The sequence below is a fragment of the Hyaena hyaena genome, unplaced genomic scaffold, assembly GCF_003009895.1.
Source record: "Hyaena hyaena isolate Hyena2069 unplaced genomic scaffold, ASM300989v1 scaffold_157, whole genome shotgun sequence".
NCBI classification, from domain to species: Eukaryota; Metazoa; Chordata; class Mammalia; order Carnivora; family Hyaenidae; genus Hyaena; species Hyaena hyaena.
In genome coordinates this window covers 2,400,354-2,417,689 of record NW_024080789.1, presented here as the reverse complement: position 1 = coordinate 2,417,689, position 17,336 = coordinate 2,400,354, and the positions used below count along the sequence as shown (strand labels likewise).

Genomic DNA, 17,336 nt, shown 5'->3' with positions numbered 1-17,336 from the left:
CCTGCCTGCCTCTCCCTGCAAACACCTCCCTGAGCTATCTGGGTGACACGGGAGCTGTGGGCACAGCATCTCACCCCAGCCCTGGGTGGCATCAGTGAGCCAACCCCGGCACGGGCTCGTGTGCAGAGCCCCAGCCCCTGCTCCTGAAGTTTGGGTCAGGAGGAATCTGGGAAATCCACCCAACAGAGCCCAGCATCTTACACAGGAGAGGCCAGAGGACCAGGTACGGCAAGGTTTCAGGGATGCACACAAACCTGGTCACACCAGACCAGCCTCCTTTCTACTTCGGAAAGCAGAGCTTTGCAGTTGATACAATACAGAAAATTTTCCATGACATCTTCCCAAGGAGGCAGAAAAAGATATGGTTGAATGTCAACAAGATCGGACAGAGGCACGACTGACCTAACAACCAAGCCCAAGGATCACTGATTACTTATTATTTTCTTAATGCCTCGAACAAAGTTCAGTGGGGAGTGAGCATAAGAGGGAGGAGGTGCGGCCGAGAGGAGGCAGAGTCCTAGCCTCTGGCACGCAGGCTACGGGCAGGCTGAACCGGATGTCAGTCCCACAAGCATGTCAAGGAGGGATGTGGCCTGGCCCTGTTTATATTCTGGGAGGGGCACTGCAGTGACAGTGAGCAGGCTAGCCCAGGGGTCAGCCTCACCGGTGTGGTCACGGGTCTCTACCACACACAACAGCTGAGATCCAGGTGGCAGGGTCGGGCTTCGGTTTCAATGCTGACTCACCCTGACTCACAGTCAGTGGCTGTTTGCCGCGGGCCAGCCACTCACCATACATTACTTCATTTAAATCCCGTAACAGCCCGCAATGTAAGCCCTACAGCTCTATTCTGTACCTTCAGAAACTCATAAAAAGGAGTGGGTAACTTGCCCACAGCCTCACCATCTATGAATGTCAAGTTCAGGACCAGAGCCAGATCGAATTGATTCCACAGCTAAAGAGCTTCGTTTTTCCAGTATACGAGCTCCTTCCACGACTAGAGTGAAAAAATAATTAGATGATCTGATAGTGAACCCTCAGAGCTCGCTGACTACTATAAAAGGGCAAGAGAAGAGGGCTAGCGTGGGGTCAGGGAGGTCAGAGGGACAGGGTCTCTCTGATCACAGTGCTACCATAGGGTACAGCCTCTCTGTGCCATCTGTGTAAAGTGTGCATTTCCCATAATGTCCCATGCCTTTGCCTTCATCAAAGCAGAGTTTTGGGGATTCAGCAGTGTTTTACTGTTTAGCAGCATTTTCTTGGGCCTAATAGAAAAGAGCAAGAGTTTCTTTAGAAAGTTGTCACTTAAACTTTGGGAGGTACATGAGAATCAGACAGTGAAGGGAAACCATGGTTGAACTTGAACATGAAGACAAACGCTCTGACTTATCATTTATTTTTCTAATTGTTTTAACCTTTATTCATTTTTGAGAGACAGAGCATGAGTGAGGGAGGGGCAGAGAGAGAAGGAGACACAGAATCCGAAGCAAGCTCCAGGCTCTGAGCTGTCTGCACAGGGCCCGATGCAGGCCTCGAACTCATGAGCCATGAGATCATGACCTGAGCTGAAGTCGGACGCTTAACCGACTGAGCCACCCAGGCGCCCCCAGACTTGCCATTTCTCCTTGACTCGCCTACATGCCATTCTTACACAGGTGCAGCAACAGTGATTGAAAATTATAAACGACCAAGACCAACCAAAGGAAGCCCGTCTGTCCCAGATGACACCCTGTGGCTGTTAGCAGAGATGCAAATTTTGGCACATCCATTCTGGAAAAAGTCATCACTTCTTTTGAGATGCAAGACACTAGTGCTATTCTGCATATTGGTAACTCCAATGAATTAACCTGAACGAAGGGCTTTCCGGACAGAGAAAGCAGCATGTGCAAAGGCCCTGAGGCTGGGGCATGGGTGGCAAGTGAAAGGAAAAGTAGGTGTGCTTGGAGTCCATGAGGCAGGGCATAGGGATGAGGTTAGAGAAAACAGCCGGAGGCCAAACCGCATAGGACCTTGAAGGCCATGGAAAGACTTAAGCTTCTCCTGTGAGGGAGGTGGGAGACAATAGAGGATACTAAGTCAAGGAGTCTCATGATGGACTTATGCTTTTAAAGGCTCACCCTGGCTGCTCCTTGAGAAACAGGCTAGAGCTGGGATTCCAGGTACACAGCAATTGTAACATCCAAGATAGAGAAAACAATGGCTTGAGCCAGAGTGACAGCAGTGGAGATGGTAAGAGGAGCTTAGGTATTAGACACGTATTTCTGAATGATGAGTATATTCACCGAGGGTCCCCAGAGAAGCAGAATCAATAAGGTATAAATATATCTGTGGTGCAAGAAAGGGCACTGCCCATTGAAGAGGCCCCTGTGAGGCTCTAGGCAATGAGGGATAGGGTGCCATGTTCTTCTAGTGTGGGGCCAGATGTTCTGATTTGTCATGGAAACCGGACATCAAGATGTTCATGTGAAGTTCCCAAACTTTTTAATGGTCACAAACTAGGCTCGCTGCAGCAGCCCATATACTAAAATTGGAAGGCTACAGACATCAGCATGGCCCTTGTGCAAGGATGACACGCCAAATTGTGTGTTTTGAGTCTTGCACGGGATGGGTGAATCATTACGTTGTTCACTGGAAACAAACAAAATGCTGGAAGTATTTAAAAATTAATGTTCACAGCCCAAGTCAGAAAATCTTCCAAAGCACTGTATAGGCCGGTACTTCAGAGCAGACGAACATGGCCACAAGCCAAGTGCATCCAGAAATGCTGGGATTTGCCAGCAAACCTCTGGAAGCAAGGAGCAATTCTTTCTGCAGGTTTCAGAGGGGCAGAGGCATGCAGGCCCCTCGATTTGAGACTTCCAGCCCCGTGAACGGTGAGAGAATATATTTATGTAGCTTTCAGCCACCAGTTTGGGCAGTTTGTTAGGACAGGCTCCACTCCGATGTGCTGTGCCTCTTAGAGGTCAGTTTGGGCATTAGATTTGTGGTCAGAAGACCGGCGTTCAAATCCTGGCTCTGCCACGTTCAAGTCATATATTGTTTGGCATAGTCCCTCCTTTGTAAGTAACAGTGATAGTCATAGTTACATAGAGATCACCAGAAAGTTCTCTCACAGAACGGTTGTGAGGGCTTTAAAAGGTGTTTATAGGTGTTGGTTGTTTACTTGTGCAAATGTTGCACGTGCATGTGTGTGTGCGTGTGATAACTGTTACACTAGTGTTCAGCATGTTTTCCACGTATCCAGACTCTGAGGAAGAAGGGGCATTGCTGGTGAGTAGAGTGTGTCTATCAGCCAGGATAGAGACAAAATCTCAGTTTCAGTCAGAAAGTCCACAAGGAGGGGCTCCTGGGTGGCTGTCGGTGAAGCGTCCGACTTTGGTTCAGGTCATGATCTCACGGTCCGTGGGTTCAAGCCTCACATCGGGCTCTGTGCTGACAGCTCCGAGCCTGGAGCCTGTTTCAGATTCTGTGTCTCCCTCTCTCTCTGCCCCTCCCCCATTCACGCTCTGTTTCTCTCTATCTCAATAATAAATAAACATAAAAAATTTTTTTTAAAAGTCTACAAGGACATGCATCCAAGTAAAACCAGCTCTTGCTGTCTTCAGATCATCAGGAAGATTCCTTTCATTGCCTCAGACAAAGGCACCTAGCTCAGTGACCCTAGCTGTATTTCTCTCCTTACTCCTCGACTCACCGACATTTTTGATAGAGACGAATTTTGCAAGCGGTTTACTTAAGAAAGAAAAATGAAATCCCATGGTTAACCACTTTCATCATTAGTATATTTAGCTTTTGTGATCTAGGGAATCTGTTGCAAGTGAAAGGAGGGGTGCCTGGGCGACTCAGCTGGTTAAGCATCCAACTCTTGATTTTGACTTAGGGCATGATTTCACAGTCGTGAGATCAAGCCCCGAGTCAGGCTCCAAGCTGAGCATGGAGCTTGCCTGAGATTCTCTCTCCTTCTCTCTCTGCCCCTCCCCTGCTTGTGCTTGAGCACAGGCACATGTATACATGCGCGCGCTCTCTCTCAAGAAAAAAATTTAAATTAAAAAAAATGCGTCTCTCTTTTCTAGGTGTTTTATTTTGGGTTTTTTTTATTTTTGTTTTACAGAGAGAGCGTGCATGCATGAGCAGAGGAGAGGCAGAGAGAGAGAGAGAATCCCAGGCAGGCTCCATGCTGTCAGCGTAGAGCCCAATGCAGGGCTTGATCCCACAAATGGTGAGATCATGACCTGAGCTGAAATCAAGAGCCAGACTCTTAACGGACTGAGCCACCCAGGTGCCCCATCTAGGTGTTTTCATTGATAAATTTCACTGGGCAACCTTGGAAAAGTCAGCCATTCTCCCTTCGGTGCTTTCCTTGCATTCCTTATATAATGTTGCTTGGCGTCCCCACCAATTTGGGTCTTGTTCCGGTGATGACTTTGTTCAAGTTCCTCTGGAAGTGGCATCCCCGGATCTCCATCCAGCTGTCCAGGATAGCTGCATATACTGTACACAGCTCTGAGGCACTGCCCCCTCCTTTGTTTCATGAATTGTACTTCTGTTAATGGATGCCAAGCTTACATCAGCCAAAAGGAGTCATAAGGTAGCTCACATTCCATCCACTTGAAAAGATTTATCACAATTCAGATGCCTCGATCTTACTCAGCCCCAGTGAATCAGAATCTCTGGTTCAACCCATTCCAGGTGATTCTGATGTCCCTTCGGATTTCAGCAAATAATCCTTAAGGGGTTTCTTTTCAAGGATGAGGGACAGGCCCAGGTGTAGACTTCAGGAATCTAAATGTCCACTCAGGTCTCCTCTTCATCTCTGATATAAGCGAAAATTAATTAAAAGCCTTAACCACAAGGGGGCAGCACATGCAGGAAGTCTAGCTCTTTCGATGAAAAGACTGTGAGAGGGTCCCTTTTGTAGGCAAACTTCAGCACCCCTAAATAACAACAAAAAAAATGACTTACAGTTGTTCAAGGGTTCCCTATTGATTAAGTCCATCTCACTATATCCTCACACTTATATCCACAACATAGGAGTTGGACGCACCATTTTATATGCAATGAAAGGGTTTTATGAGCAAAGTCAGGTGGCTTCTCCAAGGTCTGCGGCTAGTAACTGATAGAGATGGCTTTTCTCAAACTTTCCAGCAGTAGCACATACTGGAGGCCTCACCACTTAAGACAGCCAGGAGGATATAAACCAGACACATGTACACAGCATCCCAACCCCCACCCTCCCCCTCAAGCAACATTCTTCTAAGTAATAATGATCAGAAATCTCACAACCTCCACAGAACCACATATGTATAGCGGTTAAGCAAACAAACAAAACAAATGTATCATACATGCACTTCACTTAAAAGCTTCCAACAATACGTGAACATCCGAGGAAAGCCGGAAAGAAAACCCATTTACATACAATGGGCGAGTGCTTCTCAAACTGTAATGTGGATATTAATTATCTGGCATCTAGGCAGAATAACACCCCCCCCCATGATGTCCTAATCCCCAGACCCTGTGAATATGTGACCTTCGATGGCTAGAGAGACTTGGTTGATAGGCTTAAGTTAAGGAATTTGAGAAAGCGACACTGTTTGGATTGTCCAGATGGAATCACAAGGGAAATAGGAAGGTCAGAGTCAGAAGAAGATGTGACAAGAAAATCAGAAGCCAGAAGTCAGAATCAGAGAAAGCAATTTAAAGACCCTGCTGGCTTGCTGGTTTCAGATGGAAGATGGGGCCATGAGACGAGGCATGTGGGAAGCCGCCTAAAGCTCGAAAAGGCAAGGAATGGATTCTCCCCTAGAACTTCCAAGAGGAACACAGCCCTGATTTTAGCACGGTGAGACCCACTTCGGACTTCAGACCCCCAGAACGACGAGACGAGAAAGCTGTGTCATTTGAAGCCACTAAGTCCATCATTTGTTTCAGCAGCCGGAGGAAATGAAAACACCTGGGAATGGGTAAGATGCGGGTCCTAACCCTAGGTCTACGAAGGGGTGAGAAGCCTGAGGGTGGTGCCTGCGTGCTGCTCCTTGGACCACGCTTGGAGAATCGAGGCCGTCGACGCTCCCCTGCAGCTGTCCCTTCCGTGTCTGGAGGCTTCAGTTAGCACAGGATGGGAGCACGACCCGCGGACCCCTGCGCCCCTCACCTCTGACCGCCCACGTGTCTGCCCACCTCTTCCTTTTACTCCTATTTCTGCCCCCTGTTTATTTACTTCCGGGATTACAGTCCGAAATCGGAGTGTTTATTAATCATCTCCCCACTTGTGTTTCTGCTGCCCCCTTCCCACGTTGCCGCATAGTGCCTGGCATGGACTAAGCACTCTTAAGGGGAGGAGTGAATGAATCAATGAACTACCAAACCAGGGAGGCTCTTAGCTGCTTTTCAAAGCGCTGCCTGACCAACTCTCTCACAACTTGCATTTGTACAACTGAATTTGTCTTAAGCTGCATAATCCAAACGTTTACATTGAACCCGGGAGCTTGATTTTCTCGGACTGGGCTCTATGGTCCAAGCAGATCTGGATATTGATTTTTTTTTTTTCCTCCCCGAATTTGGGAAGCCTGCTGCAGCAGGTCAGTTCCCACGAGGCGGACTCTGAGAAGATGTGCAGGCGGGAAGCATATGACGTGCTCGCAGGATCCACGTGGGTGGGGGTGTAGCAAACAGAACTGGCCAGAGGTCGGAGTGGCCTGCAGTGCACACTCAACAGGGTCCTGGCTGGTTCCTGGAGGGAGCTGAGGCATAGGCAGGCCTTCCAGAGTCTTCCTGGGACAAGGGCGCCTGATAATGACCAGTCACTGGACCGGCTATGTCCTCGTAATGGCCAGTCATGGAGGGCGGGCTGCCCCGGGGTTGGGCACAGGGGGAAGTAGGCACTGGAGATGGCGCTCTTCCATTCTAGGCAAGCCCCAGAGAGGGACTCCGCTGAAAGCTGTCAACCACCACGAAAGCTTCCAGCCACCAGGGGAAGCAGTGGGCTAGTCATGATAGGTGGGCGTCCAGGCGGACTCCACATGTTCACCACGCATGCCTTCTGTTTCCTCAGGCACTGGGAGGAAAGAAGCTATTAAATCAAGCTAAGCCTAGAATAGAGCTCTGTGTCACACCAATAGGACTAGAGAGGAAAAGACTAAAGATGCAGAAGGAAGAAGAATTGGCTGATGTAGAAGAGCCCCGAAGAGGGGGTGCCTGGGGGGCTCTCTTAGTTAAGCAACCGACTTTGGCTCAGGTCATGATCTCACGGTTCACGGATTTGAGTCTCGCATCGGGCTCTGTGCTGACAGCTCAGAGCCTGGAGCCTGCGTCAGATTCTGTGTCTCCCTCTCTCTCTGATCCTCCCCTGCTCATGTTCAGTCTCTGTGCGTCTCTCTCTTTCAAAAACAAATAAACAAATTTAAAAAATGTAACGCATGGAAATGAGACTTGGTGAGGACAGCCCTGGCAGCAGCCTATGAAAGTGCAGCAACAGCGGTAGGTAAAGCAGGCTCTGAAAGGGTTCCTTTCCCCTTGCTAAAGGCAGCACAAGTGAGTCCCAGTGGCCACGTGGATTTCTAACATTTTCCGGTCTCTAGGTGAGAGCTGTTAGTCTCACTTCCTGGAATCGAAACAAAGTTCAAAACAAACCTCTAAACAAAGCGATCGTCTGCTTCCCCAGATCTCGATTCCATTCCCTGAGAGGAATGAGCCAAGATACTTCTTTGACGACTTTCCCAGCAGAGCCCCCTGGCTTCCTCCTGCACCTTTCTGGTGGCTACCAATTGTTGTGAACATCCCCATGGGTGTAGATTTTTAGTTCTATTAACCCCTTCCTTTGTGTCTTCATAATTGTGCAGGGAGAAGACTTTTCCCAATGGAATTTATTTGAGAGTTTCAGGTGGTCTAGGGTTCGATGGTCTCTCCTAAAAGCCAAGGCCATTGGCACCCAGCTGGGCAAGGTGAAAAGGATTCCAGACACATTCAAGCCTGATGCTGCCTCTGCTCAGCCTCACAGGGGATGGTTCAAGGGCGGGGCTCATCAGCTATCAAGTGGGAATGTAACTCCTGCCTTAAGGCTTCACAAAGTGGTTGTGAAGAGAAAATTAGAAAGATCCTTGAAAGTACTTTGTTAATTGTGAAGTGCTGGGAAGCACTTAAACAGAGTCCACACAACTGGGGAGGGAATTGATCTCAGCCTGGAATAAAGGGAAAGAATTCAGAACCATGCAGCCTTCAAGTATGAAATCACGCTGCTTTGAAAGCTCTTTGGTTCAGATCCTCACAAGACTGTGAAATGAAGAGGCAGGGTTAAGTTCTTACTGCATTTGCAAGAGAAGGGGGGGGGAGATTGAGAAGGGGAGCCTGAAACCTGCCCACCTTCGCCCGGTCTTTACGGTCTTTATGGTCTGTACGTATTTCTCCGCAGGGAGATGGAAACAGGGACATGGGCCGGCCTCATTTAGCATCATTGTAATTGGCCCAGAGGAAGGACCCCACCCTGAAATCCCCATGGCAACAGAGCTCACCCCACATTCCCAGGCGGGGTAAATGCTGACAGGAACAAACTGTGGGAAGGTCTGGCAGGCCTGCATGAGGAGAAAGATGTCGGGCTTGCCGTATGGGTGGATTCAGGTGAGTGATGAGAATGGTAGTTAACATAGGTGGACAGCTTCCTATGGATGCACCACGCCAGTATTTTAATGGATTTACTCATCTGATACACACAACCACCCAGAGGGGTAGGTACCGTCTTTATCTCCATCTAAAGATGAAGAATTTGAAGGGCTGGGAGGCTGAGTAAATTTCCAAAGGTCACAGTGCTGGCTAGTGGTCGCGTTGGGACTCAGATCCCAGCAGGCTGAGCCCAGAGCCAGGCTGCTGACTGAGGCACCACTGAGTTTGCCTGATTCTTGCATTTGGCAAAGAATAATGCAGTCTACATTTACAGAGCCCCAGAGTGGAAGAAATCCTGAACATAAGTTGAGGATTTTATTCCAAAGTTTACTGATTAAGCACACGCTATGAGCAGGCTCTCATGGAGGCTGGGATGGGAAGAGTAGCACAGTGGTCAAGTCAACTGACGGGATATTCTTACACTGAGCTAACTTCCTTCAGAGGAGAGAGATAACAAGCAACAGATTAACTAGCAATGGAAATAGAAGCAGGGAGGGATTGGTGAAGCGACGGAAAATGCAGGCGCATAAGATAATAGGTTTGCACTTGTGGGGATGAGCTCTGGGTGTTATATGGAAACCAATTTGACAATAAACTATTTGTAAAAAAAAAAAAAAAAGATAATAGGCTTGAGAAACCCCTAATTTCTCCAACTTGTGCAGCCGCCACCTTCCACACTTGAAGAAGACAGACATTGCTCAACACTCTATCATACCAAACCCCCCTGCCACTGATGGGTTTATTTTCCTACCGTTGTGTAGCCCATAGACCTCAGCACAGAGGACATGAAAACAAGTGTTCAAGCACCCCCTTGTTGGTCCGGGGACACAAAGGACCCTTCCATCCATGCATCACACCCCAAGACCTAGGAAGAAACCCAGGCACGGCTCAGCCTGGACATACACGGGCAGCAAGCAGCCATGTCCCCAGATCTGCCCTCCCCCCATGAGCCTGCACCGTGGAGGTCAAAGTCCCCTATTTCATTTTGTTCCTCTTGAAATTCAAGACTGTAGAAGAGGACCCAGATTCATGGACCAGGGCCGGGGCTCAGGCAGGGGCCTTTGGCTCCTTATCCTGACCAAAAGATGGATCCTGAGGACTGCCGCTGCTCCCTGAGCCCGGGCAGGGCACAGTGCCCTGCAGAGCCCAGGGCCCTGGGTGCTGCCCTGCCCTGCCTCTTTGTGCTCCACCCCCTGTTGGGCTCTCCAGCCTTGGGTGTAGATGGGGCTGTACTAGAGCTGGGGCCACCAGCCCTGCTTCTACCAGGCATTTGGGTCCGAGGCAGCTGCAGGACGGGGTACCCGTGTCCCCCCGGCCTCCCTACTACTCTCTGCTCCTTCCTGCTCTCATTGGCACCTGCTAGTCCACTTGCTTTCAAACCCAGAGTCTACAGCCCAGACTGAGAGGAGACTGGCAGAGGGAGAGAGAGCACCAGAGGATACAGAACTGGAGTGCCTTTTCACCCACCGGGCGATAAGTGAGGTTGGAATATTTAAAAGCAAATGGGGGAGGAGGGCGCCTGTGTGGCTCAGTCGGTTGGGCATCAGACTTCTTCGGCTCAGGTCATGATCTCACAGCTCATGGGTTCAGCCCCACGTCAGGCTCTGTGCTGACAGCTCGGAGCCTGGAGCCTGCTTCTGATTCAGTGCCTCTCTCTTTCTGACCCTCCCCTGCTCACGCTGTCTCTCTCTCTCTCTCGGGGAAAAAAAAATTTTTTTTTAATAAAAAAATAAATAAAAGCAAATGGGGGGGAAAGAAATGAAAAGTGTTTAAGTTAGAAAGGAAGAATTAATACTACCCCTACTCTAAGGTGATATGATCTTATATGTAGAAAATCATAAGGAATCCAATTTTTTAATGTTTTATTTATTACGGCGACAGAGAGAAACAGAGCATGAGCAGAGGAGGGTCAGAGAGAGGGAGAGACACAGAATCTGAAGCAGGCCCCAGGCTCTCAGCAGGCAGCACAGAGCCATACGTGAGGCTTAAACTCATGAACCACGAGATCGTGACCTGAGCCAAAGTTGGCCACTTAGCCGACTGAGCCACCCAGGCGCCCCGGAATCCAATTTTTAAAAACCATTAGAATAGAGGAGTAGCAATGTTGCAGGATATAAGAATGATATACGAAAATCCTTTTTTCCTCTGCATTAGCAATGAACAATCCAAAAATGAAATTAAGAAAGCAATTCAATTTACAATAGCATCAAAAGTCATAAAATGCTTAGAACTATGTTTTACAAAAGAAATGCAAGACTTGTACTCTGAGAACTGCAAAACACCCTTGAAATGAATTAGAGATCTCCGTCAAGGAAAACATCTCATGTTCATGGATTTGGAAGACTTATTATCATTAAGATGGCAAGACCCCCCCAAATTAATCTAGAGATTCCATGTAATCTCCATCAAAATCCCAGCAACTTCTTTCCTACACACTGACAAGCTGACATTAACATTCCTCTGGAAGCGTGGAACCCAGCATAGTCAGTCCCGAAAACAAAGGGAAAAGTTGTCAACTTTACACTTCACAATTTCAAAACTTACTGTAAAAGAATGGTGATCAAGACAGTGCAGTACTGATATAAGGACAGATCATTGTAACAGAGTTGAGAGTCCAGAAAGAAATCCATGTCGGTTGATCTTCCACAAGGGTACCAAATCAATGGAGGAAAAAAATACTCTTTCAACAAATGGTGCTAGGAGAACTTCATGGCCACCAGCAAAAGAATGAAGTTGGATCCCTACCTCACACTATTCCATCAATCAACTCACAGTAATGGGAACATGGTATTGCCTTTAACTAATGAGGCTCTGATTCATTTTGATGATGAGGGAGTTATAGACCTTCTGAAGAAAGTGTCCGATTTTGGCCCTCGAAGCGACGGGGAGAAAGAGCCCACGCTTTCCCCGCCGCCCTGTCTTGGGCATAATGTATATAATCTCCCTCAACTGGCTCTGGCCATCCTCTCTCATGTAGTAGAACGCCAAAGATCCTGCTGAGCTCCAGGTGAAGTTAAGGTAAAAGAACCAGGGTCACCAACCTTAACGACTGAGCAAAAGTCCTCACAGCCTTCTTTTACTGAGCGACCCCTCAGCCACATTATATCCTCAAGCCTCAGTAGAATGAAGAGGCTGGGTGGAGGCTGGCTTATTATCCTCCCTTCTTCCAATAAATATAAGATGATGTGCTCTACATAGCCCTGGATTTTTTTATACCGACTGTCCCAATCAACTATTTCCTAGGCCATCAACTCAATTACAACCATTGCTCCGAATCCACGAACAGGACTAGCACAACACTATTCACAGCTAAAACGACCCTCTGGATCTTGAGGAGCTGGGGCCTTCAGAAGATACTAGGACCATCCAATCAGCTGGTAGGCAGATGCTATAGCAGTATGAGTAACCTACATAGAAAAGAACCCACTCCAATTTTCTGTCACTTCCCTAAAACTAGAGAACATCTCACCCTGACACTGAACGTGGTTGAGTTTCTGCATCTGCCTTAAGGCCCAAGGAGGGTGGGGAGGAGAGAGAAGTCAGCGCAAGGCCTCAGACCTGCCACTTTGGCACTTCCCACTAGGACATTGTAGGAGGCCATCAACCCTCATTCTTCAAGGCTGAACCCTGGCTCGTAATCTCATTGATTCATAATCCAATCACGCTCCCAAGTGAGTAGAGCTGTCGGCAGCTGGAAGCTCATCAGGGCAGAACTGGGCTGAACAACAGATGAGTAGGTTGAGTGGAGAATAAAAACGCCCTTCCCAATAGCTCTTTCCCTTAGGAGATGAAGCAAAGCCCTTTCCTTAACCCTATCCTTTTCGAGACTACAGGGTCCTCACTTTCATAGGAAATGTAGAAGGCGTTACCGTACATGTAAAGGTGAAGGGGGATTCATTAGATACAATTTCTTTATAGTTAGGCAATTTCAGCAAAAAATCTTGGGGCAGGCGACACAACATTGACAAATCATGAAGCAAGCCCGACTCTGGTCTGAAGGAAGCTTGTACAACTGTTACAACAAGCTCATTGTGAATCATTAAGAAAAGCTAAGAATTGCTATGGGATGGGAAGTGGGGCTGGAGGAATGTCAGGGGGCTGGAGGAAAATAATCATAAACAATAGAGACCTTTATGCCCACCCCGCCAGGCATAAGCCAAGCTTGGCTAAAACTAACTCTGCTAGCCAAACTTGGGCTCAGGGGAGTTTTCCTGCTGGTAGGATTCACATACAAGTAAAGAATTTTCAAACTAGAAGTTCTTTTAGCAAATACACAGTCTAGAGTTTATCTCTATAGTTTTTAGAGCCTCCTCTAGATTTTAAAAGGACTTTTTTTGTTTTTAGTTCAGAATCATTGGTTTAAAAAGAAATGGAACTTGGAGCTCCATAATGAACAACAAAGAAAATCTTTATGAATCTCACATATCCTCACAATAATCCGGTGAGGCGGCACTTTTTACAGATGTTGTCGTTACCTTTTTACAGATGAAGAAACCGAGGTGCACCTGGCTGAAGTACAGGGTCACACAGTGGGGCTGTTGTAGATAGAGCAGGACCCAAGGAAAGCTTCCCTATTTAAAGCAGGGTAGAGGGCAGGGCTCTGAGTGAGGAAGGTGTCAGTATTCCCGCAAATTACCCTTCCCCACGGCGCACATGACCCTGTTTGAAAACCTCTGATAAGAAAATCAGGAAGTAGAGGTAAAAAATGGTGGTGGCTGGGTCCTGGGTTTCTGGGCTGCTAGGTCAGTCCGGGGCACAGCAGAGGAAATCCACGTTGAGTGGCGCCCACAACGCAGTGGGCTCAGCTCCCATGTGGAAAGCCTTCACCTACTTCGTGGGGCTCCTGCACCAGGGAGCAAGGATGCTGAACGTCCCCCTGAAGCCATGTCACGGACAGCATGACCCAAGTGTGTCACCTAACCCATCTCCACATCAGGTCCAAGCCCTTCCCCTGGGGAGATGGCAATCATATTCTATTCCGTAACTCTGAGGTGGATTCACCTCTCAGCAGCTGCGAAGATGAACAAAGAGAACCCAGGCCACTACCCAGTGGAGGCTGCGGCCCTGGTTGGACCATGACTCTGCACAGGGACCAGAAAAATATTTGAGGCTGTAAGCTCACCATCCTTACTTGTATCAAATGGTGACCAGTAGTCTGATCTTCCTCCATCCCTTCGCTTATGGCAAGAGATGGCTTAAATAAAGAACCCAGATTGGTCCATGGGGATAAAAGAAAGAAAGAAAACCAGAATAAGATAAACTGAATCACTAAAGGTTAATGTAGGATACAAATATGACAAATATAAATATTTTAATACTTATTTACTTTTAAGGAAAGAAAGGGAAATCCCTAGGATCCAGAGACAAGCACAGAAATTAAAGCCCTATGAATAAATGAAAGCAGATGCTACGGGGACTCGGGGCGGGGGGGGGGAGTCAGCGAGAACATGAGTCCTTGGAGCTAGGGCTGGCCTTCTAAACCCCCTTCCTCCTCACTAAAGGTGACTTTGGGCCTAGGGTCAAGCAGGGGAGTGGAAAGTTGCCCCGTGCATAAAGCTTGAAGTCTGAAAGTGTTGCTGTTTCATCAAAAAGGAATTAGAAAACTTCTTCCGCCTTCCAAGGAGCCCCTAAAGAAGCTGTGTGTCTAGCTGAGGACTTGTGTGGAAACATCAAATACCCAGGCCTGCTCTGTAGGAAGATATAGGATCTGAATTTACCCTGAAATCTGTAGGAATCCCAGTCAGGGTTGCTGGTGACAAAAACTAGCCTCCCGCATGTTAATTCTCTGTTTCTCTAACTGAAACAATCACAAAACTGCTCCTTCACAGCGTAGGGTTAATGAGAAACTTTTTTTTCAAATGTTAAAGAATAGCTCAGAGTATATTGCCCTTGAACAACATGGGTTTGGACTGTGCAGGTCCACTTTCATTCAGATATTTTTTGATAAATACAGTACAGCACCGTAAATGTATTTTCTCTTCCTTATGATTTTTTTTTTTTTTTTTTTTACTCACTACGTTTAATTGGAGGATTTCCACAAACTAACCAGTCACAATTTCTAACTGTCACAATTCGGTGAAATACAAAACGACCTTACAGATTATGGGAAGAGAAGGCAACACCACTGGGTTCGCCTTCCAGGCCTGGTTGGTTTAGGGGTGGGGGAGGGGGCGGCAGGTTTCTTTTTAAACAGAGCCCCTCATTTCAATGTACAAAGGAATTACTCTGATATTAAATTGTATTGAAAACTAAGTGGACCAAAAAACAAATGCTACTCTATGTTGGTATGGAAATGGGAGGGAAGAATGAGTCTTCTGTAGTAGGAGGGGAAACAGTTGGGGAAGGGTTCTGTGGTTCACGATGTTCCTTTTTTACCTTGGGTGGCCTCAAGGTGGTCCAATTTTTCTTCTCTTCATTCCCCTTTGCATATGCCTAGAAGGTTCGCCAGCTGTCCACACGACCATCTTCACTTTCCTCAAAGTGTTTCTGCCACTCCCCCTCTCACTTGGCTTTTTCTCCAGCTTCTGTCTCTTCTTCCCTGTGTCACTTCCCTTCATGCACCTCTCTGGCTTCTCTCTCTTCCCTTTCAATCTCCAGCTCAGCAAAGCATTTCACAGTCTCTTCATATGCTGCTGCTTCTAACAGCCAGGGGTCTTCCTCCTCCACGTTTGTAGGTTTCCTTCCTCCTTTGTTAGTTTCACTCTCTCACAGTGTGTTCTATGTATTCTTATCCTGCTTGAATTATATCCAGGGTCCTCTTCCTTTGTTCCTGATCCAGGAGCAATTTGTAAACTTTGTCCACAGCTTCAAAAGCCTTTTGTGCTATCAGCATCATCTTAATTTTGTCAGGATGCACCAATATGGATAACTGTCAAACGTCTTTTTTTTTTTTTTATTCCCTCATCTGTCACTTCAGGATCGATCTGAAGAACCTCAAATGGGTTCAAACTGAAGTAGGAAGAGCCAGGACAGGTCAGTCTTTCAATCTGATTTTTGGATGTTGGAACTGAATCCCTCTTCTCTATTTGTCTCACCTCATCATAGAAGGTCATAAATACTTCCTCAATGCTCGCTCTACCTGCTGAAGTTCTCCTCTTTCCTGGAGCCACCATTTCTCCTTCTTGATGACTGTCTTAATTACATTTTCTTTTCTCCAGCTTACTTTATTGGAAGAATACAGTATATAATACATATAACCTAGAAAATAGGCATTAATGGACTTGTTTATGTTATCATTGGTTCTGATCAACAGTTGGCGTTAGTAGTTACTTTTGGGGGAAGTCAAAAGTTACACACAGAATTTTCACCTGTGCAGGGGGTCAGCATTCCTAACCCCTGCATTGTTCAAGGCTCAACCTTAGATCCTAAAGAGATACACATCACACCAGGAAATTAACTAATGAGAGAGAAAGCTGACAGAGGCAAACAGCAGGAAATTGAGCGTTATAAGAATGGGAAATAATAGAGCTAGAGATGAAATAAGCAAGTCAAAGTAATTTAAAAGATTTTTAAAATCAGGAACCATAATGAAGCAATAGAGTCTTATGGGAAAAGGTACAGATTTGATAAATAACAAACTTGAAGCCTTAGAAACAAAGAGCAAAGGCACTGCAAATAAGGACGCACTGGATAAGTTAAATAAAAGATTCTGCACAGCAGAGGAAAAAATTGGTGAGCCCAAACACAGATCTGCAGAAATCACTCAGAATCTGACATGAGCAACAAGAGAATAAAAGAATTAACCAAGCAAGATGGAAGACAGAAGGAGATGCCTGATGTAACCTAATAAAACTTCCACAGGAGAGGCTCAAACAGATGGTATTCATGGAGACAGTGATGAAGAATATTCCCAAATGGGGGGCGCCTGGGTGGCTTAGTCGGTTGAGCGTCCGACTTTCGCTTAGGTCATGATCTCACGGTTCGTGGGTTCGAGCCCCGCGTCGGGCTCTGTGCTGACTGCCAGCTCAGAGCCTGGAGCCTGTTTCATAGTCTGTGTCTCCCTCTCTCTCTGACCCTCCCTTGCTCACGTTGTCTCTCTCCCTCTCTCTCCTAGAAATAAATAAAAAATTTAAAAAAAAAAAAAAAGAATATTCCCAAATGGAAGACATGAATCTTCAGATTGAAGGCACACACCAAGTTCTAAAGAAGGTAAATAAAAATAATAGTTTTTTAAAATGTGATTTCTGTTTCTTCAAGGTTTTGTGTGTTCAGACCTTGCCTCCCAATCCTCTGCTTGGATTTAATTTCCATTTCATATAAATGTTCATTTTGATAGGATAAAAGAATTAAATAAAAATATAAGAATACAGATTTTTTTAAATTTTTGTTTTGTTTTGTTTTGTTTATTTCTAGGAGAGAGAAACGGCGTGAGCAGGGGAGGGTCAGAGAGAGAGGGAGATACAGACTCTGAAACAGGCTCCAGGCTCTGAGCTGGCAGTCAGCACAGAGCCCGACGCGGGGCTCGAACCCACAAACCGCGAGATCATGACCTAAGCGAAAGTCGGACGCTTAACTGACTAAGCCACCCAGGCGCCCCGAAAATACAGATTAATAAAATAAAAATAAAAATATATATAGAAGAAAATGACAGTAATAAATGATAAAATTAATGAAATATTTCTGTTTTAAGAGCTCATTTTCTGGGGACTATTGTTACAGAATTGGTTACTGCTTGCTTCTGT

General features: G+C 46.6%; 2 pseudogenes; one reads left to right on the top strand and one right to left on the bottom strand.

Moving 5' to 3' along the window:
- Positions 1 to 2,497: 2,497 nt before the first annotated feature.
- Positions 2,498 to 2,597, top strand: LOC120236622 (annotated as a pseudogene).
- A 12,279-nt stretch (positions 2,598 to 14,876) lies between these two features.
- On the bottom strand, positions 14,877 to 15,811 carry LOC120236619 (annotated as a pseudogene).
- Between the last annotated feature and the right edge of the window lie 1,525 nt (positions 15,812 to 17,336).